The 25,719-nt window shown below is 41.6% G+C and overlaps 1 protein-coding gene and 1 long non-coding RNA gene across 3 annotated transcripts in view; one reads left to right on the top strand and one right to left on the bottom strand.

Moving 5' to 3' along the window:
- Window positions 1-25,719, bottom strand: part of PDE4D (phosphodiesterase 4D) — a 1,409,587-nt gene that overhangs the window by 1,210,033 nt on the left and 173,835 nt on the right. The window lies entirely within an intron of this gene.
- LOC124244658 (uncharacterized) lies at window positions 17,273-20,312 on the top strand. The gene is made up of 3 exons (XR_006890081.1): window positions 17,273-17,361; window positions 19,874-19,916; window positions 20,295-20,312. It is a non-coding gene; the product is annotated as an uncharacterized LOC124244658 (long non-coding RNA).

Here is a 25,719-nt window from a genome sequence, read left to right as displayed (position 1 = left end):
CCTCCCTACTCTAATAAATCAGTCTGTGCCAAAAACAAGGAGACAAATACTAAATGAATGTCACTAGTTCTGTTCACAATTACACTTTCTGTTCCCCTTATGGTTGAGTGAAGCCTGGTACCATGAGTTCTATTCAATGAATTTTAAGTTGAAGTGCCTCATACCATTTCTGTAGAAGAGCATGTAACCACTTAGGGTGAGACTCTTTAGAGCTCACACTCCCCTCAAGCATGGTAACCGGCAACATTGGAGATGTTGGCTGCTCCATCAACCTATGTCCCTGAGGGACAGTGATGAGCAGAGCACCCAGCTGACCCACAATGGACACACGGCAGGAGCAAGAAATAAATCTTTGTTGTTTAATCCCTCACACTACTACAGCAGCACATCTTAGCCCATCACAACTGATAAAGTGAATAAAACTCCAAGACCCTGTAGCTTCCACAAAATAACAGTGAGCTAGGACCGTATCACAGCCCAGACTCATTGTTTCTGATTTTGCTCACCTCTGTCCCAGACCATTTCCTAATCCCCCCATTACTACCCTTACTCTGATCTGCTAATTAATCCCACAAGAATTTGCAATTCTGTTGCCTGCAGAAGACTGTAATTGATCTGGGAATAGAGGAGAGAAGGCAATTTATGTGCCACGGAAATGCAATACACGTCCTCAATGAGGAGATTACATTTAGAGCTCTGCTCAAGAGATGTGAAATAGACCAAAAAATTGTCAAGAGCCTTCCTTCCCTGTGTTTGGTCTGTTCCTATGGACTGGTATTGATAAAAGTCTTTTAACCACAGAAAACCATTTGGCTTTCTTTCATTTCAGATCTGGAGGAAATGACTGGAGGGTCAGATGAGTCATCATTAGGGAAGCTGAGAATTTCCAGCCGCACTTTCATATTTTTCTATCAAGAGGTAGCATTTAACAGAATTTTACATTTTTCTGCCATCTGGTAACAATAAGGATGATAATTGATGAGGGTTAAATCTTAATGGATTATTTACTACTTTAGTTAAAATTTCATCAGCTTCATGAAACATCTCCTGTCCAACATATCTTAGAGTACAGATAAAAAATATTATTTTACTTCTGTTTGATGTTTAAAAGATTAATTCTGTTGCCCTTGGCCCCAGATGAGCCATTCATAAATAAATATATGGATCATCACAGAGTTTCAGGGTGATGGAAGGAAGATTCCTTTTAAAAAACTAGCTATGGCTCTATCGCTGGTTGCTTATCATCTTGAATACATGTTTTCTGCTATCGGAAAAGCATTTATCTGCCATGCAGATAGGCTCAAAGCAAACGTGAAGCCCACTACATGTATTTAATGCTCTGCAAAAATGTCACCAGGCTTCCTGTTCCTGTCATAATTATGAAGATAAAGCTTGGGGTGTGCATGATTTACACAACTACATCCACTGTAAAGTTATATTAGAGTCTGACTTTTAAGTATCATACAGTCATGCATGACTTAACGATGGGGATACCTTCTGAGAAATGCATCATTAGGCAACTTCGTCATTGTGCAAACATCATAAAGGACACTTATACAAACCTAGATAGTGTAGCCCACTACACACCTGGGCTCTATGGTACTAGTCTTATGGGATCACCATCATATATGCAAGTCTATTTTTGACCAAAATGTCATCATGCAATGCATGACTGTATATCCACTTCTTTTTTAAGACAATGCTTTTGACTCACTGCTCAAATCACATAGCTAATTTCACCATTCTCATATTTTCCCATTTCCTCACCAACCTCTAATCCTATTCTTCCCATCTCGGCCAAATAACAAAATTATATTCCAATTAAGAGTAAAACAGATTGCAGGTAAAGCCGTTGAATGGGGGCAAATTGTAATTCACACAACAAATACTTTCGAGCACTGACTTCATGCTAGGTGCTGTCCTAAATTCTGAAAATATAACAATAAAGTACAGTAGAGAGGGTCTTAGTCTTGTGAGGCTTACATTTTAATGGAGAGGCAAATAATAAATAAGATTCATTCAAATAAGTGCTATGAAGAAAATGAAACGGTGTGATGGGACAGAGTGCTGGTGGAGGTGGGGTCACCAAAGGAAACCTCTCCAAGGAAGTCAAATTTGAGTCAAAGCCCAAATTAAAAGAAGCCAAAGATCTGAGGAAGATCACCTAAATCATCCAGAAAGAGAGACCAGCAGTTTCAACAAGGAGCCTGAAGCAAGAAAGAGCTTAGCCTATTTAAAGAAGAGAAAGAAGGCCTGAGTAGTTGGAGACGAGGCAGAAGAGGAAGGCAGAGGCCAGCTCAAAATGAGCCATGTAGTTCAAGGAAAAGATCTTGGATTTTACTCCAAATCCAATGAGAAGCTACTGGAGGACGTTAAATGGAAAAGTGACATTAAGTTATAGATACACAAATATCAATCCAACAGTCTGAGAAAATTGGTCAAACTTTTCAACTTTCATAATAGAATGCTAGTTCTACCAGTCCTACAGGGAAAGCTCGGTGATCTTCCCTAAGTCTGGGGTAGAGAATTCCTGAGTTTCCAATTCTCATTAGGGCTCCAAGGCTCACACTTGCCAGTAGCCAACAGACCCAGGAGGAACATGCACACGCCTTTTCAGGAAGGGCATCCAAACTGGGGTGTCCTGTTGAGCTACTTCCTAAATTCTTATGCTGCCAGCGTGATGTGTCACCCAAGCCAGGATCTATCAGAAGATAACTGTCGGCGGCTCGGCGGAGGATGGACAGGAGGGAAAAACCTGAAGCTAGGGAGACTATGTGCTTTATCATGACTGTTCTAGCATTACGTGGGCCTGTGCAGGATTTCCTTAGCAAGCCATTGTAAAAAAATCAGCTGTATTGTAAAATATTAAATTATTTATATAAAAACATATAATAAAACGTAAAACATTAAACATATCATAAAATATTATTGAATGTTGTAACATGTTTCATTCTGATCCTAACAGTCTTTCACAAAACCCTTAAAAGGTTTTCTGCCATGGAATCAGAGAAATGTCATTTTTTCCTCAAGCAAAAAGATAAAATTTATGAACCATGCATGTTCATAAATTCTGTGAGATGCCAGCTTGATTAAAATTTCCTAACTTTGCTCTCAACTTGGCAGAGTGCCATTGGTGCTCAGACATTAAAACAGGTGGCATTTCTGTCAAGAAGGTTCCTATTTCTTAGAAATGTAGATTAAAGTGGCTTGCTTTACAAAATCCCTCCTCTCGAAACCAATATACACAGAATGGCTCTATTCCCAAGAAGCAGAAATGTTTCCTTCCCGGCGCTCTGTTTTCGCTGCCAAGCCTAAACTCCTTTGTAAGCCCGTGGAGGACCCTGTTGAAAAGTCTTGATAGATACGCTTCACATAATCAGGAAGCAGTTGGGCTAATAATAATTTCTCTAAATGACCAACGACAATGTTTATTCTGTATAATCCAAGTAATGTGACCGCCTTTCCTCCAAAAGATAGAGGGATGAGTGGATGGTACCTATACTTTAAAAGGTAGGGAAGCTTCCCATTCACCTGTAAGATAATAGAGGACACCCTCCTTAGGGCATACATATACCCCTTAGAGAGAGAGGTCACAAACTGACACCCAAACACCTAACGTGACCAATAAATTTTCCCAAATTGGCATGCAGTGACTGGGGACAAGTCTCACAATGTTAGCACAGTGTTTTTTAAACATTTGAATTGGCTGTCAGTATTTAAAAATCAGGAGATTTCACATCTCAATTTCCAGTTCCTTTTGCAAAAGTCAAAATATCTGAAGCCCCTGGAACTGCATGTTTGCTTTACTGCAAGACTACAATCCCCTCAGGGTGACGGTGGCCACAGATGGGGAAAGGCTTCCTTGGCCAGGTCTCTACCTTGCCCTATTGTTTCGTAATCCCTCCCTGCATCATTCAATTCCAACAGCTGCATGAGCAGTGCAAGCCCTCTTTGGTAATAAAGAGACAGATCAGATAGATGGATGGATAGACGGATAGAAGGATAGATTTCAGTGTAGTCCCAAATTACCAATTTTCCCTAAACAGTGAAGCTTTATAGCAAGCACTCTTTCATACCAAACATGCTTAGGTTCCAAGGCTTCCTTAAACTTAGAACTTAAAATCCTCTGATTAACCAAACTCAGTAGTAGACTTAAGTAATGGAGACTATCTAAGAATCTGTCCACTTCCGGAACTCTAGATCCTATCAGTTCTGCCTGCTCTCCTCCAAAACAGGAGACCTTATGGTCAATCTAGGCCACTTACTAGCCCTTACGGCACCTTTGTGGAACACAGGAAAAAGGACCCCTTCCTCTGGGTTGACACAGACTGACATCACACGGCATGGCTTGGCAAGCAGAGTATGGCTGCCTTTCCACTCTCACTCACTCCCTGCAGCCCAGCCCACTTGTATAGTGAATAATCTGCACATATATAGGCAGCATCACAGCCCTGGAAGTCGACTTTAAACAAAACACAGATGACATCAATATGTACATGAAATTCATCCAAGGAGAGGCACCTGACAAGTCAAGTGATTAAGGGAATATGAAGATTTGGGCATTTCTTATTGGTGCACCGGGTTTTTAACCTCTCAGATGAAACAGATTCTAGAACCTTTGCAAAAGGGAAATAAGTTAGTGCCACATGAGACCAAGAGAGGTGAAAATTAAACCCAAGCCCAAACCACTCTGCCCGATCTCTGAGATCATTCTATCCTAACGAACACAGATCCCAGATGGGTACATACACAGTCTATTTGGGAAACCAATTCCTTATTTGTTGGGGGGTACAAGTAATTTACAAGAAGAATTTTTATATCAATAAGAATTCTACACCAAATGGAAACTATGAAAATACATTTTCTTTTCTTTTTTTTTTTTTTATCTTAAATATCCCAGTCTGGGTCATCTTTCCTATTCCTTAGTGGACTATGAGTTTCAACAAGTTGGGCCAGTCTGACTGATCTGAAATTTCTCCTGTCCTATCTCACCGTTCAATTTCATGTTTCCCCTCCCGCTGGGACCCAGTTACCCTGGGCTTTCAGTGGGAGTCCCGATGCCCTGGCTCACTATGTTTGTCATTACAGTCTTTCTGTGCTATTTGAATCTGAAGAATAAGCTCTTAACACCAAACTGACTTCTTCCTAGCCCATTGGAAGCACACACGTCAAGTGCCCCTTTCACTCTTCTGGAGGAGCCACCAGAGCTACGTCTCCAGGCCCCACATGATCTCATGCCTTCACTTGGACTAAAATAACTGCCCCACCCTGCCCTAGAAGGAGGAAAAGCCCTGCCTGCTCCAGAGAAGGCACCTGTGAATTAGGTATGTCATCACTGAGAGTTCTCTTTCAGCTCTTATAGACGGAGGGAACGAAAGAAATATCATGGAAAAAGAAATTGATTCTATTTCCTGGAAATATCTTTGATCCTCTACCATTCCCTGGTTTTATCCAAGGATAATACATCTGCAAATATTTCATAGAATGGTTCTCCATCATGCTTGTGCAATTGTCCCTTTTATAAAATAAGAACAACAATAATAAAGTTTTCTTTATCTAAAATAAAAGGTGTCGTACCCTTTTCCTGCAGACTGAGAGCTGATGTTTTGCAATTCACAGGTAACAAAGGTGTAGCTTCACATTCCTTAGTGATGATGTGGGAAAGGCATTGCAGTTGTCCAGGGTCTCACTGCGGCCCCCAGGACCCTGCACGAGAAATGGCTGAATAGTAACATTCTTGAGGTTGCAGTCTCAGGATGTACTTAAACGAGTTTCACAGGGTATATCATGACCTGTGCGGGGGGGGTGGGGGGGGGGGGACATGGGGGGGGGGGGGGGGGGGGTCTTTTTCCTCCCTCTCCCCACAATCTTGCTTTAACACATAAAATAGGAATTACCACCAATACCTGTTGGTTTTAAGGAGGAAGTATCTTTCCTTTACTCCAGCATTCATTCATTTTCCATCATGGGTAGAGAAGAGAATTACTTGATTGTTGGCCTCTTTCCCTCCCTCTCTCCCTCCTTCCCTCCACCCCTCCCTCCATTCCTCTCTGTATTTCGATTGCTTGAGTGCTGCAGCCCACTCGCTCCCTCTCGCTCTCTGTCTGTCTGTCTTCCTCTCTCCTCTCTTTCTTTCCATGCCTTTTTCTTTCTCCTTCTAGGTGTCTGTAATTCTTCCTCCCCTCTTCTTTAGCACTCTCCCTTCCACTTTGATCTACCAGCTTGAAATCACAGACATTCTTCTGTCCTCATTGTTGAAAGCTACAGGGGCAGGCCCAGCTGCTTGGTTTGTGACCAAGGAGGTAAGTTTATTACCAAGGGGAAGAGGTGAGAAGCCAGCCAGGCCCATCTCCATAATGAAGATGCAACAGTATTAAAGAAGTCTCATCTGACTTCTATGTCTTTATGTCTCCAGTGGTCCAAAACCTACAGGAGAGTGGGGTGTGGTTAAACCCTTGGATTCCCAAGAACTCCCACCATGGAGAAGAGAGTGCACAGACAGAAGAGTGAATTAGCTGATCCAAGAGCCAAGGAGGAGGAAGGCAGGTCATTCAGGGGGTCCCACCAGGGGGAAGCCAGGCCCAGGGATAAGGGATGAGTAGCAAACATACTGTATGCCATAAGGACTTCTTAGCCTTGTCATTAAAAAAAAAAAAAAGATCCTATGTTTAACAAGACTAAGACTTCTCTGTTCACAGTCTTAAGACTCTGAGAGGTGAAAGTAGGAAAATCAGAAAGAAAGATCAGGCCAGACATGAATAGAGGCTATTCTGTTAGTGATATTTGGTCACAGGTTTGCACCAGGATTTCAATAGGGAGGCATTGGAAAGCAATATCCAAAACCTGCCTCGTAGTATCATATATGTTGTTAGTAATTAGGCCTTATAGTTCTCATCACTAGAGAGAGAACTGAGCTGAGTTAATGCCTGTGAATCACTCAGTCCAGAGTGGGTGGGCCAGATAAGCAGCATCGCTAACAGCACAGAGCCTTCACAACGCTTATTCCTGCCAGCAGGGCTCTGAGTAAAGCAACTGGACCTCCCAGTTTGCCCCAGACAATGCTGGTTCACATCTGTTGCCCGGCAGAATTATTAATAGCACCCCCTTTTATTCTCAAAAGGTCCCAATTTGCATGATCAATTATAAGGTCTTCTTAGGTATGTGCTGTATAATGGATTATTTATAATCCATTGAAGGTGTCATAATAATATGTCACAGACCACATTCAACAGAATCTCTAAAACTAAGGAAAAATTATAAATGAAACTTATTTAGAGTTATCTTCATGAAACTTCAGAAATCAACAATATGTAAGGAAAGACAGAACACGAATCAATCCAGAAGAGAAGGAAGCAACAAGAGGATAGAAAATGCAACCCTGATCTTAATTGTCCACCAAGCTCAGTAATAACGACTGCTCAGACTCAGTCACCATGATATTTGGAAAGCAATCTTGGATATTAATATAATTCTTTAAGAACATTTTTTTAACCTTTGATTCATGAGACAAATGGCCTTTCTATTTTAACCAAGATACCTAGGTAGTGAATAGACTTTACTAAAACAAAGATCCCAAATCTAGTTTCCTGAGAAAGAGAAAAAAAAGGTGCTCTGAGTGAACACATAAGAAAGAATGAATTGTCTCCTTCCTTCTAAAGCCACGTAGGGAACTTAACTGTTTACATTATTATCTACCTGCTGCATTTCTTTTGCTAAGAGACCATAGACAAGGAAACACTAGTTCAAGCTCACAGCTGTAGCAAAAGCTTTGTTTACATTGCATATAATTTGCTTAATATGATAATACAGCCTTCAGTTTCCCTGTACAGAGTTCTTGTGCCTAGTTAACAGGTCAAGAAATGAGTTGTCAGGGTCTCCTCTGTACCCACTTTAAATTAAACAACTAACTCCTTCCCATGCTGGATTATGAGAATGGCCTTCGCTGATTTATCTTATGAGACAGCATCAGATAGAGCTGCCCAGCTGACGCAATATTGTATTTCCAATCCCACAACAGCTACACAGCAGACTTTGTCATAACAAGATGTCATTCACATCCATTACCCCAAAATGTAGTGATTCTCCGTCACCCGTCACAACCAACGTGTCCCTAATTTCCCCCAGCCCGCCACATCCACTTTAACTGGGGACACAGTCAATAATTCAATCCTTTCTCCTGGCTGCACTCATCAGCAATTTCAATACTGCCCTGTCATGATTCTAGACTGCCATCCAGGCCTTACATTTTTTGCTCTTAATACTCTATTGAAATACAATATGTGCACAGAAAAGGACAGTGGATTTTCACACAGTAAGCATACCCATGTAACAAAATTTTAAGAATTAGAACACTGCAGTACCCTAGCGCCTAATGTCCCATCTCAGTCACCTCCTTCCCTGAAAGCTACCACAGTCTTGAATTCTAATACCGTAGGTCTGTTCGTAAGCTTTATGTGAATGGAACTGTATGGCATGTGCTGCTTTGTGTCTGGCTTCTTTTCTCAACATTGTATTTTTGAGATTCGTCCACATTGCGTAAGACTATAGTTCATTCCTCTTTACTGCTACAGAGTATTTCATTTTGTGACTATATCACAAATTAGTGAGCTGTTTTCATTTTTGCTATCACAAATAATGCTACTATGAGCATTCTTGCACATGCACTCAAATGTACATATTTTCACTGGACATACACCTAGGAATGGAAATGCTAGGCTATAGATTATTACCTATGTTCAGCTTTCTTAGATACTGAAAACAGTTTTTCAAAGTGAATCTACCAATTTATACTCTCACCAGCAGTCTATAAGCATTTCAGCTGCCCTGATTCTCATTGGTATTGTCAGTCTTTTTGATTTTAACCATTCTGATGGACATGGTATAGTATCAATGTGGTACTGTGGATTTAATTTTAATTTCCTACAGACTAATGAAGTTGAGCCACCCAGCTTTCTTAATCTTTCAACTTTTACCAAGTCATTGGCCAATCTTGGTCATTCAACTCCTCTCTGGTTACTGCTTATAAGAGACGCTACCCTAAGAATCAAAGGAGCGTGCACTCATTCCATTCAAAGCCATTCTACCTGTTGGCCTTTGTCGCTGTCCATCAATCATTTCCACCTCATGTCTCAATCCCCTATGCACGTCACTCAGGTGGCCAGCCTCTTCCCTCCGGAAGTAGCCAATCTGACACCACCACCCCTGCCCTTATAAACCTACCCCTAAGCTGACAAGATACCCTTACCTCCCACTTGCACCAAGAAAGACAAGGTCCTGCAGGTGAGTCCTTACCACTTCATTCTTCTCTCCAGCTCAGAGCGAGTGTTGTTCCTCCTTCTCTCTAAAACCCTTAACCACTGAAAAAATGTGTCCTTTTCAGTTTCCTTTGCCCATTATTATCGATGTGACCAAGCACAAGTTACCTGACATCTCTTGGATTCAGATTTCCTACCTAGAAAACGAGAGTATTGCTTACCTCATAAAATTGTTGTGAGAATTAAAAAGTAATTTGCTTAAAATTCCTGGTTCAATGCCTGATAAGCATTTTGTGTTCAGTAAATATTAATTGTTTTCCTTCCGTTTCTCCTTTTATCTCTCCACCGTTATTAATCTCTTCCTTTTAACTTAGAAGCAGTAAGATGTAAAAAACAAAACAAAAAAAACTTGGCTTTTGAAATCAGACACACTGAGACTTGAAACCTGATGTTTACCATTGACTAGTTTAATTATTAACTTCCTTAAATCAGCTTCTTACATTCTAAAAAGGATCTGGGGCTGTGATACTCAGAAGTTCGAGAATTATAAGTCACTCAGAGTGACTGCACTTCTAGAATGGCCATCTCACTACAGGCTCACAGGCCATATCCATCCAGCTGTGCACGTATTTAGGCAGCATAGGGTTTCATTAGTTAGTTGCCAGTTTTTATTTAGACTCTCTAGAGTTAAATATTAGGATAATTCACATTAAAATTCCAAAATTTGGGCTTCTTTCAAAAAGACTGGAAAAATTTAGTAATAGTGCTCATATTTCCTCACGGCTACAGTCACCTGGAGCTGTGCAGCCACTGCCCTTCCAAGTCTGATGATGAACTCTCTGGTCTGCCACACTCCCCTCCCCTCCCTATTCTCTTCCACCAGGCCTGTCTCCCTTATTTACACCACCTCCCTAGACATTGATGGTTTTTTTAGCTTGCTACCTCTTCTCTAGATTCTTACCAATTGTCTAAGATTTACAGAACACTTGTAATGTATTTAACATTGTTTCTTTTACAAACATAGCCCTCCTGTTCTCCAGATTCTTACAACTTGCAATTGTCAGGCCTCATTAGTTTGCCACTGTAACAAATTATCACAAACTTAGTGACTTAAAATAATACAAACATATTATCTTTCAGTCATAGACATCAGAGGTCCAGAATGGGTCTCGCTGGCCTAAATCAGAGTTGGAAGAGCTGCATGCATTTCTGGAGGCTCTAGAGAAGAATCCATTTTCTTGCCTTTTTTAGCTTCTAGAGGCTGCTCTTATTCTTTGGCTCATGGCCCGCTTTCTCCACCTTCAAAGCCAGTAGTGACTAGTTGAGTCTGTCATGCTGCATCATTCTCACGCTTACCCCCTTGCCTCCCTCTTCCACTCTTGAGGACCCTTGTGATTACATTGGGCCCATCCAGATAATCAGGATAATTTCCCCATCTCAAAGTCATCATGTTAGCAACCTTAATTCCATCTACAACCTTAACTCCCCCTTGCCAGGTAACATAACATATTCACAGTTTCCAGGGCCCAGGACTTGAACATCTTGGGAAGTGGAGGGCCATTATTCTACCTACCGCAGCCCCAACACTGGCAGCAAGCCTTTCTTTCCTTGAAAAATACAGTTGAGCCAGGATTGTTGATTTACTTAATGGTGCTGCTACAGGTTTTCCTTCAGCTCAAAAACAAAACAAAAATAAGCCTCCAAAACACAAACAACTCATAATTAATATTATAACACTCCATGGCAAAGCAAAGAAGTTTTCTCCTGCAGGCCAATAAATTCCTATAGCACTTTTTGCTCGCTTCCCCAAACATCATCATCTTTATAAGGTGTCAGGAAGAAAGAAGGAGGGAAAGGAGGACAAAAAGGAATGACACCAGCTACAGATCCAGGTGCAATTCCACCCGGGGATTAAAAAAAGAGGAAATACTAAGGAGCATATCAAAAGAACTTCTGTGTTGCCTAGGGTACTCTAAGCCCTCAGCAAAGCTCTGAATAATAATGTGGTCTGAGAGTAATCCTAAACTACTGAAGGTGCCCATGAATATTCCACCATGTTCTTTCTAGACAGTGTTTTATAAATTGCCCGGGGAAGGTCATCTGACTCATCCCCGACGCTATCAGAATTAAACAGGACAAAGGCAGCAAAATCACATAGGATGCTTTAACTTACGTCTTCTCCAAATAGACAATCAGGGCATTGTTTAGAGTTTACGAAGGAAAAAAAATGGTGATAATTCAAATCCAATCTTTAAATGTCTATAATGAGCTGGGATCCAGACTTCATTTGCTACTCGAAATCTTTAAGTAACAAATCTCACAAGTTGTAAAATATATTTAAAATCAGTTGAGTATATGTGTTTTTCTCTGCATAGCCTTTAGGGAATTTTTCAGTGTACCAAATAAATTCTAAACATATTATTGTGCATTTTCATTTACATCTGAATTCATTTCTTAAATCATACACAAAGTTAGCTAGGTAATCCAGTTCAACCTTATGAGTGTACCTCTGAAGTTGGCCAACATGGCTGACTTGCCCTCCTTGAAACATTTCCATGAGCCCACAATCTTTCCGGAATCAACTCCTATATCTAATCAGAATCTTTTCTTTTCCACTTCTAAACTCTTTCTCAAATCTTCCTAATTATCTTTATCCTCTAGACTTCATTTTCATAACACTTATCATAGTTTCAATTCACTATCAGGGTAAATTTTTGTTTACTCCATGAGGACAGGGGCCATATCTGTCTCTGTCTTGCAAGTTTCAGCTCTGTGCCTGGCACATAGTTGGCTCACAAATCTCATTGAATGAATGCTCTCTATCCCTAGTTTTCTTTTTAATACATATATTTACTTATGCCAGGCACTATTTTAAGTGTTTTGCATGTTTTAACTCATTAATTCTTATAGTCAATTCAATTATGTGGGGACCATTATTACTTTGTTTTATGGATAAGAAAATAGGCATGGAAGGTTCAATAATATGCACAAAGTTATACAGCCATTAATAGCAGATAACATTTATTGAGTACTTAATATGTGGGAGGTCTGCTGCTAGCCATATAAGATGGCTTTGTTTGGATTACAAACAGAAGCCCCTTTTTGATGGATGAATTACAAAAGGCATTCCCTACTCCCAGATGAGGAAGCCCCCTCCAGGGCACAAAGCTCAATAGCTGGGAGCATGTTCTGCCCTGCACTGGCCCCTTTAACCACAAGCCTTTTTGCAGAGTACAGCCTGAACAAAACACAGTGCTGTGCCACAAACTGCCCTGAGCACTAAACGGTGGTTAAGCCACGGCAACCCAATGAGATAGGCATGGGTATTATGGTCCCTATTTTACAGAAGCAAGCACAGAAGCCCACAGAGACTGCTCAGAGCTGTCCAGCTGTTGAGTGACAGAGGCTTGATTCAAGCCCAGGCACGTGGCCCCAGAACCCACAGTGCTAACAATACTCCATACTGAATTTCTTCATCTATGTTCCTGCAACAGCCTCCTAACTTGTCCCACAACTCAATCCATTACTGCAGCCACAGTGAGTTTCTAAAGCTATAGATCTGACCACGTCTGCTCCCTGTGGCTGAAGAAGTCTCCTTATGATCTGACCTGGTCACCCTCCAGCCTAACCCCTAGTGCCTCTCTCTCTGCTCTTAGCCCTCACTGCACACAGTACTTCACCACCACATTCTGCTGTGGGAATCTTCATGCTCTTGCCTGCCTCAGACCTAGCACATGATACTCTTTCCACACGGAGCCCTCAGCCTCCCCCGCTGCAGGTGACTAGCTCCTAGTCATACCTTAAGTCTCAGCCTAAATGTCTCCTCGGATTCATGTTCCCCGAACACAGTCTAAACCGGATCACCTAACAGATTCTCTCATCATAACCCATGCTTTTCTTTACAGCAATATCACACATATGTGTTTACACAATTATTCAATCAACACCAGCTTTATCCAATAAGTGTCATGATGGCAGGGGCAATGTCTATTTTGTTAGTTAACTGTAAACTCAGCATTTAACACATTTCCTGGCGCGTACAGGCAACTAAATCTTGTTAAATGTGCTCACTGTGCTTCCCCATCATAGCACTCATCACAATACATTATAACTGCCTGATTATTTCTGTATTCCCCCAGTAGATTTTATCTATTTTAAATACTATGAGGACAAAGACTATACCTGACTTGGACCCCACTACTGAACCTCCAGTATCTAGCACAATGCCCAGCACACAGTAGGCACTCAAACATTCCAGAATAAATGAATGAACAAGCATCAGTGACTGGCCCCTTCAGATTAACAGTCCTCTTTATTATTACTGGCATCAATGGCATCAATGAACTGAAGAACTGTTCAACTTTAACCATTTAAAGAAATAGAATCTGTGTGGAGCATTGAGAGAAAGTTATCAGCTTCAAAATCTGACTCAATATTGTTCACCAGCCACAACAGACAGGGGGACCAACTCAGGCCTAGATAAAAGCGATCTGTCAGCTTAGTCTCATAAGCGACCACTCAAACAGACAATTTGGCATCTACTTGCCGAGTCCTATGGAGACCAAGGCCACAGAACTACATTATATTACTCCCCATTAAAGGAGGTCTTAAGGACACAAATCTGTCTACCTTGATAATTAAATGACTACTCATCATTCTGAAAAGAGGCAGAAAGCGCATTCAAACAAAAAAGAAGCAAAAGCACATAAAATACGTTAGTTAGTAGCATCTTATAAGACTATGGAGGAAAAGCCATTTCTGAAAAGGACGATGTGCTCAGTGGGAAATATAAACTTCTTTTCTACATACAGTACAGACAATGGAGGCAACATTCTATCTCATTTTGACCTGGTTGCAGAAAGTCTGCTCAGAGTTGGAAACAGTGACAAGATCCTTCAAGTTCTAGAACAGGACTACAACATTTTGCCCACTGGTTGAGTCATGATTGCCAAGTTGTGTATGAAGGAACCTCGGAGCAGTCTTGGAGCCCATAAACAGGAAGTGTGAACAGTTGTGTCATGGTAATGACAGTGACCCCAAAATGCTACAATTGGTATTTCATTAAATTAGTAAGAATATTTCATGACAACACAAATGCCCTTTCATTTTCCCGCTAGTGAAGGGGACATGTCTTGAGTTGATCAAACTTCATCTTCTCTATAATTCAAAGCCAGGTCTCTCTTTCCAGCCATAGACCAATTAGCTCCTCACTCTACTTCTAATTTATTTTATTTATTTTTTTATTTATTTTGAGGACAATTAGCCCTGAGCTAACATCTGCTGCCAATCTTCCTCTTTTTGCTGAGGAAGACTGGCCCTGAGCTAACATCCGTGCCCATCTTCCTCCACTTTGTATGTGGGATGCCTACCACAGCATGGCTTGCCAAGCGGTGACATGTCCGCACCCGGGATCCGAACCAGCGAACCAGGCTGCAGAGGCGGAAGGTGCGCACTTAACTGCTGCGCCACCAGGCCGGCCCCCTCACACTACTTCTAATACCAGGATTCTGAATGTCAGGATTGAAAAGTTTACCTACTCAGTTTACCTTCATTCAATATCCTCTAATCATCTCTGTCTTGCTGTTCAGCATCTCATTCCTGATGAAGTTAATACCTTACCATGAACGATCCTGATTTTTCTCTGCTTGCTTTGTCACTTTACCAATCTAAGAACCTAATCCCTTTGACACAATATAGAAGCATAAGTAAACTATTGTTTAAAAACAAAAAAACAAAAGAAAAAACAGCATGTTGCTGACAACACGCACAGTGGTGTTGTCTGCTTTAAAGCTGTTCTGCTGAGCCTGACCGTGAGCTCAGGCCCAGCGCTGAAGAATTTCCCAGGTGGACATAGGTCCCAGGTACAAGTTACGCCACCTTGGGCCATCAGAGTACTGTTGCGCTCCCTTCCCTTTGCTCCTCACTATTGTGCTGGCTAAGAGGTAGTGTTCCCCTTTAGTACTGAATTTGGAACAAGTTTTTTCTGGAGCAGTTTTTAAAATTGTAACCAGGGAAGAACCTTAAAAATCACTCAACCAAGGAAGTTGTTTTGGCTATTTGCTGTATTGCCAGGGTCTGGTTTTTATTTTTAGGAACATTTTCATGAAACAGGCCTTCACATCTTTTTACCGAGAAGAATCAATCCAGTTACTTTTCTTCATCCTTACTCTCAGCTTGCTATGTTGGGCCTCAAGAGTTATTTTCTCCAGTAAAAGCAGTGCTGCCCCCAAGGTAACTAAAACTGTGGTGGGCAAAAACTGCAAAATTCTGTAGGTTTCTTCTCATGAAGCCCAAAACAGCATGAGGACTCAATCTCATAAAGATGTCCTGAGTCACCGACATTCAAAATTCAAGGGATACGGAGCAGGTGGGTGACTGAGTGGCCTAGAACTTCAAAATTTCATGAAAGCAGAGCCAAAACAACATTTTCCTCCTACTTCTCTGTGATGACCTCCATATGTATAGTCCTTTTGGGACAGAAAGGTCCTAAATAGGAAGTTTCCTTTTAACATAAAATGACCCCGGAAAGAAAGCCACTGAATGGCCATACCATTCAGTTCTTTTGTGTGAATTAGGAAAGACACCCTTCCTCCACACCCCACCTCAGGACTTGGCTTGTGAGCAAAACATGGGTTACATTTCAGCCTCCCTGCACCCCTTTCCTGGCCTCTTATGGTCATTGAATAGTTCTTGGATGTCTTTGAAACACTGGGGCAACATTTATTCCTCCAATCATTCATCACGTGTTTCAGGCATGACTATGGCTAAGGGATTTAGGCTCTGTGGAGGAGTTAAAGGTGAATAAAATGGTTGATTTCTTCAGAAAAGGGTCTTCATTCTCAGTGAATGAATGTCATAAGCAACGGTGTCAAAGATGCTAAGATAAAATTTGCCCAGTGCTGGTGAACGTTCTGGTTTCGCTGGAATATAGGAGAGTTATGAGTGATTGAGCTTAAAAGAGGGTTTGCTGGACTAGCCAATAGAAGACCATGAATTAAAGCAGTTTTAGGGAAGGGAAATAATTTGCCCACCACTGAGCTTTGGGGATAAAGACTTGGTGATAGTAACAGGATGGATTGAAGTGTGTCAGGGATAGAGGGAACGTGGAGGCAGAGAGGCCAGATAGGAAGTTGATAGAGTACATTACTGTCCAAATATTCACCACCACCCACCAAGGGAATATTACGTACCCCTAATCCATTAACCTCGGGCCTGGCTATGTGACTTTCTTTAGACAATAAAATGGGAATAGACAAACTATGTGCCACTTACAAGCAAAGTGTTAAGAGCCATCGTATTGTTCCATCATATGCTCCTTTATTTTGCCACAATATTGCACATTTGGGCTGCTCCTTCTGACTGGGTCTCAGAATGACAATGCAGAACAAAGCTGCAGGCAACTCCTGACGAGCAAGTACCAGGATCAAGAAATACTCATTTGTTTTTGTAAACTGCTCATATTTGGGTATTGTTTGCTAGTGCAGCATAACTTATTCTAAGTTCACTGACATGGGCAGCTAATGCATAAAGGGGAAAGCAATAAGCTCTTAGACTTAATAGACAGAAGTAGTATTAGCTAAGAAGAGGCAGAGAAAACAATAATCACAATAATAAAAAAAAAATCATCTAACATTCATTTAGTATTTCTGTGCCCACCATTATGTTAGCCACATCTCATTTAATCCTCATGCAGCTAGAACTCAAACACATATCTGTTTAACACCACAGTATATGCTCTTACCGATTTCTTCCAACAACCAATAAAGCTTAGTGTGACTATATGTGCATGTAAGGTTAACTCAGCAGGCCTGGGTTGCTCAAACCCTAAACATTCTCAAAAAAGACCTGTTGTTAGGACTGGCGCTTGCCCAGTTCCTGGGAGACGAGCTCTGAGCCCTTAGAATACTCTGCCTGGTAATAGCGTTGTATGTCTGAGGCCTTGGGCCATATGGTACCAGTTTGATCAGTTTATGTTAACAATGTGATTTATGGGGGATGTTTGTTTTTTCCCCAGGGATCTGGAGTCTGAGTAGCTGAAGTAAGTCATGCTGGCACTGCATGCCCATGTGATTGACCCCCAATAAAATCCCAGGACACTAAGGCTCAGGTGAGCTTCCCTGGTTGGCAATACTTTGCAAGTGTTGTCACACGTCATTGCTCAGAGAATTAAGCACCTCCGTGCAACTCCGCTGGGAAAGAACTTTTGGTGCTTGCACCTGGTTTCTCCTGGACTTTGCCCCATGCACCTTTCCCTTTTCTCATTTTAATCGGTATCCTTTCACTGCAACAAACCATAACCATGAATATAACAGCTTCTCTGAGTCCCATGAGTTCTTTTAGCAAGCCATCAAGCCAGAGGGTAGTCTTGGGGACTCCTGACACAGCACAGAACATGAGACAGGTGAGTGTCAAAAATGACCCCAAATTTTCAAGCCCAGGTGGCTCAAAAAATGGTGGTTCAAGAACAGAAATAGGAAAGTGAGAAGGAATTATTGAGCTGGGCATGGGCGGGTGGTGGGCACTGGGAGTAAGAGGCAGAGGAGGGAAGTGGAGGAACAGAGGTAAGTTTGGTGGTTGACTTGTTAAACTTGACATCCATATCCAGGTAGGAATGCGCAATGAGCATTGGGAATATACAACTGCAGTCTATGACGGAAGCCCAGGATGGGAATAGAGTTAATGGTTGAAACCATGAGAATGAATGAGACTGCCAAGGAAAAGATTAGAGAAAAGGAACAGCAAGGAATTGAACACAAACTACAGAGGATATAACTTGGCTGTCTTGGGAGAAAAAAAAACCAGTGAGAAGGAGACAATTTCTACCTATTCCCCAACTCATCATAAAGAATGATCTATTTAATTTCATATAAATTTACATTAATCCAGTTATACCATAGACCTTACATAAGAAAATGACTGCTAAAGAGTTTTTGTTGATATATAGTCACTTGTAAATATATAAATCTAAATACATAAAAAATAGATTTCTTATAAATAAAAATTAGCAGTATTTATTTTCTCATAGAATCTTCATTTTCAAGCGCATTTATTTATTTTATTATTTTTTTTTTGTGAGGAAGATTAGCCCTGAGCTAACATCTGCTGCCAATCCTCCTCTTTTTGCTGAGGAAGACTGGCCCTGAGCTAACATCCATGCCCATCTTCCTCTACTTTATATGTGGGACGCCTACCACAGCATGGCTTGCCAAGCAATGCCATGTCCGCACCCGGGATCCAAACCCGCGAACCTCAGGCCACCAAAGCGGAACGTGCAAACAACTGCTGCACCACCAGGCTGGCCCCTCAAGTGCATTTAAAATCTTGTCTCCTGAACAAAACATTCAGACATGACTGTGATAACCACTGATAATTCCAAATAAATTGCTGCAGAGGGAAGTCCCAGTCATTCATGATACTCCTTCATGCATCTATGGGGCTGCCACCCAGGGCTATTTTTATATGTTTATTTACATTTGTAACCACAAAAAATTGAGGTCAAAAGAAAGACAATGATAAATCCAGCTTAGGGTCTGTGAAATAGAGGTTTCCTTTCACTTAACACAGCACTTTCTATTTTTCTGCATTTTCCTCAAACACCAAACAGAGCTGGAGGCCAAGAGCGTCAGACTCAACTCAAGCTTTTCACTTTTGCTTCTACTCCCTCCAGGAGTGATTTGTTTTCTAGTCCATCATGCTTTTAGATTTTTCTTTTTCTATGGGAGAATGGATATGAGACCATTTCAGAGGCTCCTTTAAGTAACGTTGCTGTGGAAGTGAGAGTTTCCGCCTGACTTCCCCTCATTTCACCTGAAGAGACAGCCCCCCACATTTATGGCCATCTACTTCATCCTGAAGCATCAGAAAACACTGGATCTGTCTTAAATTTTCCTTCTCATTTTTTTTAACTTCGTCCTTTTTTGCTAGAGAATACACATACATCACTACTTTCAGAAGAATTCTGACTTGGTTCTAGGGCCTCACATTAGACAGTGAACACTGGGGAAATCTCAGTCAGCTCTGTAGTCAGTCTTGCCCTATTACACTCCCTACGATGGAGAATTCCACTCCATCATCTTAGAGTGGAGTTGATGAAAAACTCATCAAAGAAGTGTAACTCTTCAAAGCGGTGTCTCAAAAGCTCCCCCATGTGTACACAGGAGAAATAACTCAGCAGAGGAAAAGTTCATTGGAATAAGTGCAGAATAAGAACAGAGACCAAATTTCAGATCTCAAAAATGTGTTAAGATACAAGAAAACACCACATTATAAAATTATTATTCTATTTACACGTGTCATGTTTAAAATCTAAAAGAATAAAGTGAGTTGTTTTTGTACAGATTATAGCATCAGCAAATGAAATGGATGCATGAAAAAAATTTTAAGAGGTATGAAAAAAGGGAAAAAAATGAGAAATAACTGGATTTATTCCAAATATAAAGTACACTCAAAAAGAAAAGATCAGGCATCTGAATATAACACAAGCAATTGATTTATGTATTTCAGCCCAATAAAGGAATTACATGAAAATAAACAAAAAATTGGTCTTACTTTCCAGAAAGAATTTGTCTAGTGGAAATGTCTTCAGATTTCCTCTTTTTGCCCACTTGTCGTTCCCTCAGGGAAAAACATCAGCTGTGTAAACCAGCTACTCCCAAACAAAAGGTAAGCTTCCAGCATTTTAAAATCAAGGCTGGCAAAGATTTCCTATTCCAACCTCCATCTTTTACAGATAAAGAAACTGAACTCAGAGAAATGAGTGGACTTGCCTAAGCCCACAGAGTTGACAAAAAAAACTGAGAGCAGACCCCTAGCCTTCTGTTTTCTAGTCCAAGCATTATTCCTTTACACCATGCTGTCCCCAATTTTTAATAATAGTAACAAATAATAAAAAGAAAAAACACCAACGAATAGTACTTCTGGCACTAAAAGGTGCTAAGTACTTACTCTGTGCCAGACATGTTTTTAAGTACATTACATGAATTAACTCATTTGGTACTGAGAAGAGCCATCTGAGGTTGTATTGTTATCTCCATTTTACAGATGAGGAAACCTGAAGCACAGAGATGCAAAGTACCTTCCCCAGGGATCTTACAGAGTAAGTTGCAGAGCCTCTATAATAGTTAGCCGAGTAGCCTAACTCTAGACGTCAAATTCCTAACCACAAGTAACTAAATAGGATACAGAAAGTAGAATTGTTAAAATTCAAACGGGCATCGGCTATAGGATTAAGCTTTATTCTTTAGGCAATATAAAATTGAAATCTTGGATAATTAAAACAGAAGTTGGATCAACTTAAAAGAAAAGAATAATAACTAGCTTAAAAGGAAAATCCTTACCCAACTGGGTAAATCCTTACCCAACAAACCTGAAGCTTCGTAAGTATCCGATTTCATACAAATCATCTAAAGAGAGGACTGCATTCTTCAGTATGCCACCTGGAATCATGTTTATCTATAATTAGAAATTCTTATCTACTCATGAAGGCAATCCTTCTTCTATCAATTCTTGTTGAGCCTATCTGCCATGTAATAAAACTAGATTTCTTAAGGGGGAGAAACTCTCCTGCCTCTCTAATTGATCCAAATTACTATGAACTTCCTAAAGACACCAGTGACCGCCCAATTTCCAGACCCAATGGAAATGTGAAGTCTTACCTTGACAAGCCTCTCCAGTTCTCTCCCTCCTCCTGACACCTTTCCCTCTCTGGACTTCTATGACATCACTCCCTTGGCCCTTGCCTGGCCTTTCAGTCCTTCTCTTTAGCAGTTTCCTCCTCATAAATTCGCTTGTTAAAGGCTACCTCTTGCTATTCCCAGAGTTCTGTGCTTGCCGGGTTCTCCCCACCCCTCATGCCCATACTGCCTGAGTCACTACACTCAGGCCCACAGCTTCCACCACTACTTAGGGGCTGATGCCTGGCTTCCAAAATTGGGGTTTCCAAGCTAGTTCTCCCCTCGGAGCTCCACACTTATATTTGGCAATACCTCAAACTCAAGATAACCAAATCCAATTCCCTTAGATTTCACCAAAATTCCTATTCCTCATCCTGTATTGCTCATCTTGTATAACGGAGTCCCCAGGCAACAAGCCCAAACCTTGAATCACCAAAGACTCCTTCCCTCCCTCTCAGGATACATCCAGCTAGGTTGTAATTTCTGTGAATTGTACTTTCTAAATTGCTCTTGAGTCTTCCCCTCCCACTTCCTTTCTCATGAAAACCATCTAGCATCAGCTTTCATCCCCATGTTGCTCCCCATGCCCAAAACTCCCTTAGGGTGGGTTGCACAGAAGTAGACCCCAAGCTAAGAACTTGAGTGCAAAGAGTTATTTGAGAAGTGACCCCAGGAAGCAAATGTGGGGGCTATGGAAGAACGGCAGGGATGGGAAGGAAGTCAACACTGGTGTGTTAATGATCATATAACTGCTGTGAACGACGGGGGTTCAGTCTCACTGGGGACCTCTGGGAGACTATAGAGTATGCTGCAGTTATGCTCCTCCGCCCCAGGAGCAAAGGAGCTGAGACATTAATCCATCACTGTTTGAGGGCTGCTCCCAAGGGTAACTCCTGGCATGTCAGGCCTGCCTCCCTGTAGGCTTGCAAACTTCCAGTCACTGAGACTTGTAGCCGTTGGCTTGTTGGGAATGGTGACTGCTGAGGGAATATGAGAGAAGCACTGGCAGCACCTGCCACTGAATCCTTCTCAGGCTCCCAGAGGCTTAAACAAAATCCAAGTGCCTCTGTGCAGCCTACAAGACACTCCACAAGCTGTCCCCTGCTTTCTTCTTCCGCCATGTCCCAGGCTTCCTGCCCTAACACGCATGTGCTCCAGTCTTACCAATCTACCAACGGTTCCTAGAACACCCAGTACTACTGCCACCTCTGTGTTTTGTGCGTACTGTCCCCTCTTCTTGGAACATCCATCTCTGCCTCCCAACCCTGTTGCCGTCTACCTGGAACACCCCAAGTCTTTGAGAAGATACAGTTCACAGACCTCCCCATCTCAAGATCTCAAGCCTTCTCTCAATTCCTTGCACCCAAGTTGAGCACTTGCACCTGTGCCACGGCCCCACCTTGTATCTGTCCTTCTCATCAAACTGCACAGTAGTTACTTGTGCACGTGGCTGGGCCAGGCTGCCCGAGTGTGATCTCCTGACAAGCAAGGACTGTGCTTGGTTTATCCGTTTCCCTAACACCAAGCCCAATGCAAAGAAGAGAAACAAGTGGAAAAACACCAAAGAATTCCTGAAAGGTCAATAGATCATAAGTAAATAATATAAGTCTCCAATTAATATGGCAAACAAAACCTAGACCAAAAGGGAAAACTGGGGGAAAAAATAGCAGTTCTCCCTTTAGTGCATGCTTTTCTAAAATAATTGCTACTTAGGGATGCTTTTGCTTACATATGGGCCATAAATCAATTTGGTTCACTCTGCCCCAGCTGATTTCCTTAAAGGGAGGCTAATGCTTAAGAGACCCTGGCAGGGAGCCCCTGAGAATAAATCTACATATTCACTCATGGCTATTTTGTGACCGCATTTCAACTTCTCACACTTAGGCTCTCTCATGTGCCTGACAGTGAGCTGCCTTCACACTGAACCCATTTACATACTCCTTAGAAAGGAAAAACAAGCATCCTAAGACCTGCTTTTTAGGCCCCTCAAGGTCCCCTGCATCTTTCCCCCAGCTGAGCTGACCCTGCAGGAGACTTCTACCAGCTTCAATGCTGATGGGCAGAAAGCCAATGCAGCGTGGGATGCGGGCAGACCTGCCCACCAACTCTCACTGGATTCATCATAAGCAACTTGTTTAAAAGCAAATGTACCCAAACCTGAATAATGATTACATCAGATTCTGTGGCGTTTTTTGAGACAAGAGAGGATGAAAAGGAGAAAGGGCTGATGAACTATTTCTAAAGGCCACTTAGTCCAGCCAAAGTTGACGCTGCTTACATTGATGTGAAAACTAAACATATAGTAGATATCTTTGATCTGGGATCTTGTGACACGGTTTGTGCTGGGCAACTGTTTGAGATTTTGCGATTCCTTGATCACTGTCACCATGTCTGGTGGAAACTAAATTGCCTTCAATCCATGTGGACGTGATTCCTCTTTTACTCCCTGCCCCTCCCTATCCTCATAGCATCACAATGGGAAGGAAAAACAACCACAGTGGATCTTGCTTGTTGAAGGTTTTAACACTAGGTGTTGCCTTCCATCACCTGTGTTTTGGGTTTTGCCCTAACCAACACTGGGATCCTTTAATCTGAGATGATAGAAATCTACAAATACAGTAACAATGCAATCTGTTACAGCAGAAATCAAAGAAGGAATCTTGGAACACCCTGACTATTAAGTCAGGTCTGCAGTTTATATTTTATTGCATATTTTCAGACTCACTGCAGTCAGCCAGGGAGTTGTTATTCAAAATGTTTTGCTGACCTCATAAGAAATAATGTAAATAGATTTTCTACCCAATGACGCCAATGCTGAAGCCAGTGTCTATGTGCTTTTATATTTTATGAGACTTTTGTGTGATTTGCTTCCAATTCCTTGTGCTGATGAGCAGAGTTTTGTTTTGGGGTAAACTGATACCAATCTTTGCAGGCTACTGTTTCTCCTAGTTCCTCTTGACGGACCACAAAACGAAGGACAACAGAAAGTGACGAGGTAACCTGGGGGTGTGGGAGATGCTGTACTGAGCTCCCCTTTCCATTGCTACCCTCCTTAGTATTCTTTCCCTGGGGTCCATGTCCCAGAGTGGTTGTATGGGCAACAACTTAAAGATTTAGGCTACCTAATCAAGCAGCACCCGATGGGTGACAATAGCTAACAATTAATTCAACAAATATTCATTGAGTACCTGTAAGGGCAAATTCTGACTTTTCTAGGCATGTTCTCTTCAGGGGTTTTTTTGTTGTTGTTTTTTCAATCTCCACATTCCTTTGAAAAAAGGAAGGCCAGGATTTTCATCCACATTTTACCATCCAAGAAATTGCAATATAGAGATTTTTGCACTTTATTCACAAACAAAGAGCAAGTCTATGAAAGGGCTGGGATAAAGCACAAATCTCATAACAGAAAAGTCTGGTGTCCTTTCCCTGACCCTTCCCTCAGCTTCACCAAACTCCACTTTATAACGAATAGCGGTGGAGAGAGATTCTTGTCAGAGTGTCTCACCCTGGAGCCTCTATGTCCACGGATGAATGTTGGAGGTCCTGAGACCCCTGTGGCTGTCCTCAAAAGGTTGATATATGCACATTTTTCTGAGGAGAGAGTCAATAACTCCACAATGGTTAAGAATGATTTTAATCATATGATTTATATTATATATATTTGAAATAACAAACCAATATTATGTGAGACCTGACATTTCTCCTTTCTGTCACCTAAAATACACCTTGTTGCAATTATCCATATACAACAATCTACCTCAAAACTTAGTAACTTACGATAACAATAATCGTTTCGTTTTCTCACAAGTCTTCAATTTGAGCAGGGTACAGCTCGTCTCCTCCATGGAATGTCAGCTGGGTTGCTCAACAAGGACTGGAGGATCATTTCCAATATGACTCTCGCACATGGCTGGCTCTTGGTTCCCCTCCACATGGGCCTTTCTGCAGGGTAGGTTTAGCTTCCTCACGGTATGATGACTGGGTTCCATGAGTGAGCATCTCAACAAACAAAGCAGAAACTGCCAATTTCTCAAGGCCTGCCCCCAGAAACTGACATAGTGTTCCTTCTGTCACATTCTATTGGTCACGTACTCACAAGAGCATTCAAGGGGAGGAGGCATAGACTCCACTTCTTGATGGAAAGACCATCGGAGGATTTTGAGACCATGTTTTAAAACTGCCACATACCTCTTAGGGTATCTTTTCTCTTCCTGTGGTTTGCTTCCTTACTAGTCTCTGTCTTATAGATCTTTGCTGTATGAGAAACCAGGCTCTGATATTTCCTGCATTTCCCACCTCCCAGGGTAAGCTCGGAGCTAATCTAACCTACTACCGCCAATTGCCCAGCTCCTCTCTGGTCACACCTGGCTCCTTCTTAACTCCAGGTGTTCCGTCTTCACAAAACTTCCTGCCCGTCTACTGCTGGGACCACATGATGTGCTCTCTGTAGCCTGCTCATTTAAAGAAATGCTAGACAATAGCTTTAGGGAGATAGTGGCTGCGGATTGTCTCTGAAGACAGAGGGATAAAAGTTAGTCTGAGGGATTCATATTCAATATGAGGAACATGAAGAGAGAAAAAGAGACTCACCTTTTCCAGCATCACTCCATGAACTGCTAGTTGGGTTTAGAGCATTCCCAATTCTGCCTGTTTCCAGTCACTAACCAACCAGACTGCTGTTTGAAAAGTAAGTTATTCAAATTTCCAAGGAAATGCCAACAGTACTTACATTATTTGCATCACTTTCCCTCATTCTCATTATTAAGTCAAATGACTGATCCATAAAATTGGTT

This window comes from Equus quagga, chromosome 9 (genome assembly GCF_021613505.1).
Source record: "Equus quagga isolate Etosha38 chromosome 9, UCLA_HA_Equagga_1.0, whole genome shotgun sequence".
In the NCBI taxonomy this organism is placed as follows: Eukaryota; Metazoa; Chordata; class Mammalia; order Perissodactyla; family Equidae; genus Equus; species Equus quagga.
This window is presented reverse-complemented; position numbering and strand designations above follow the sequence as displayed.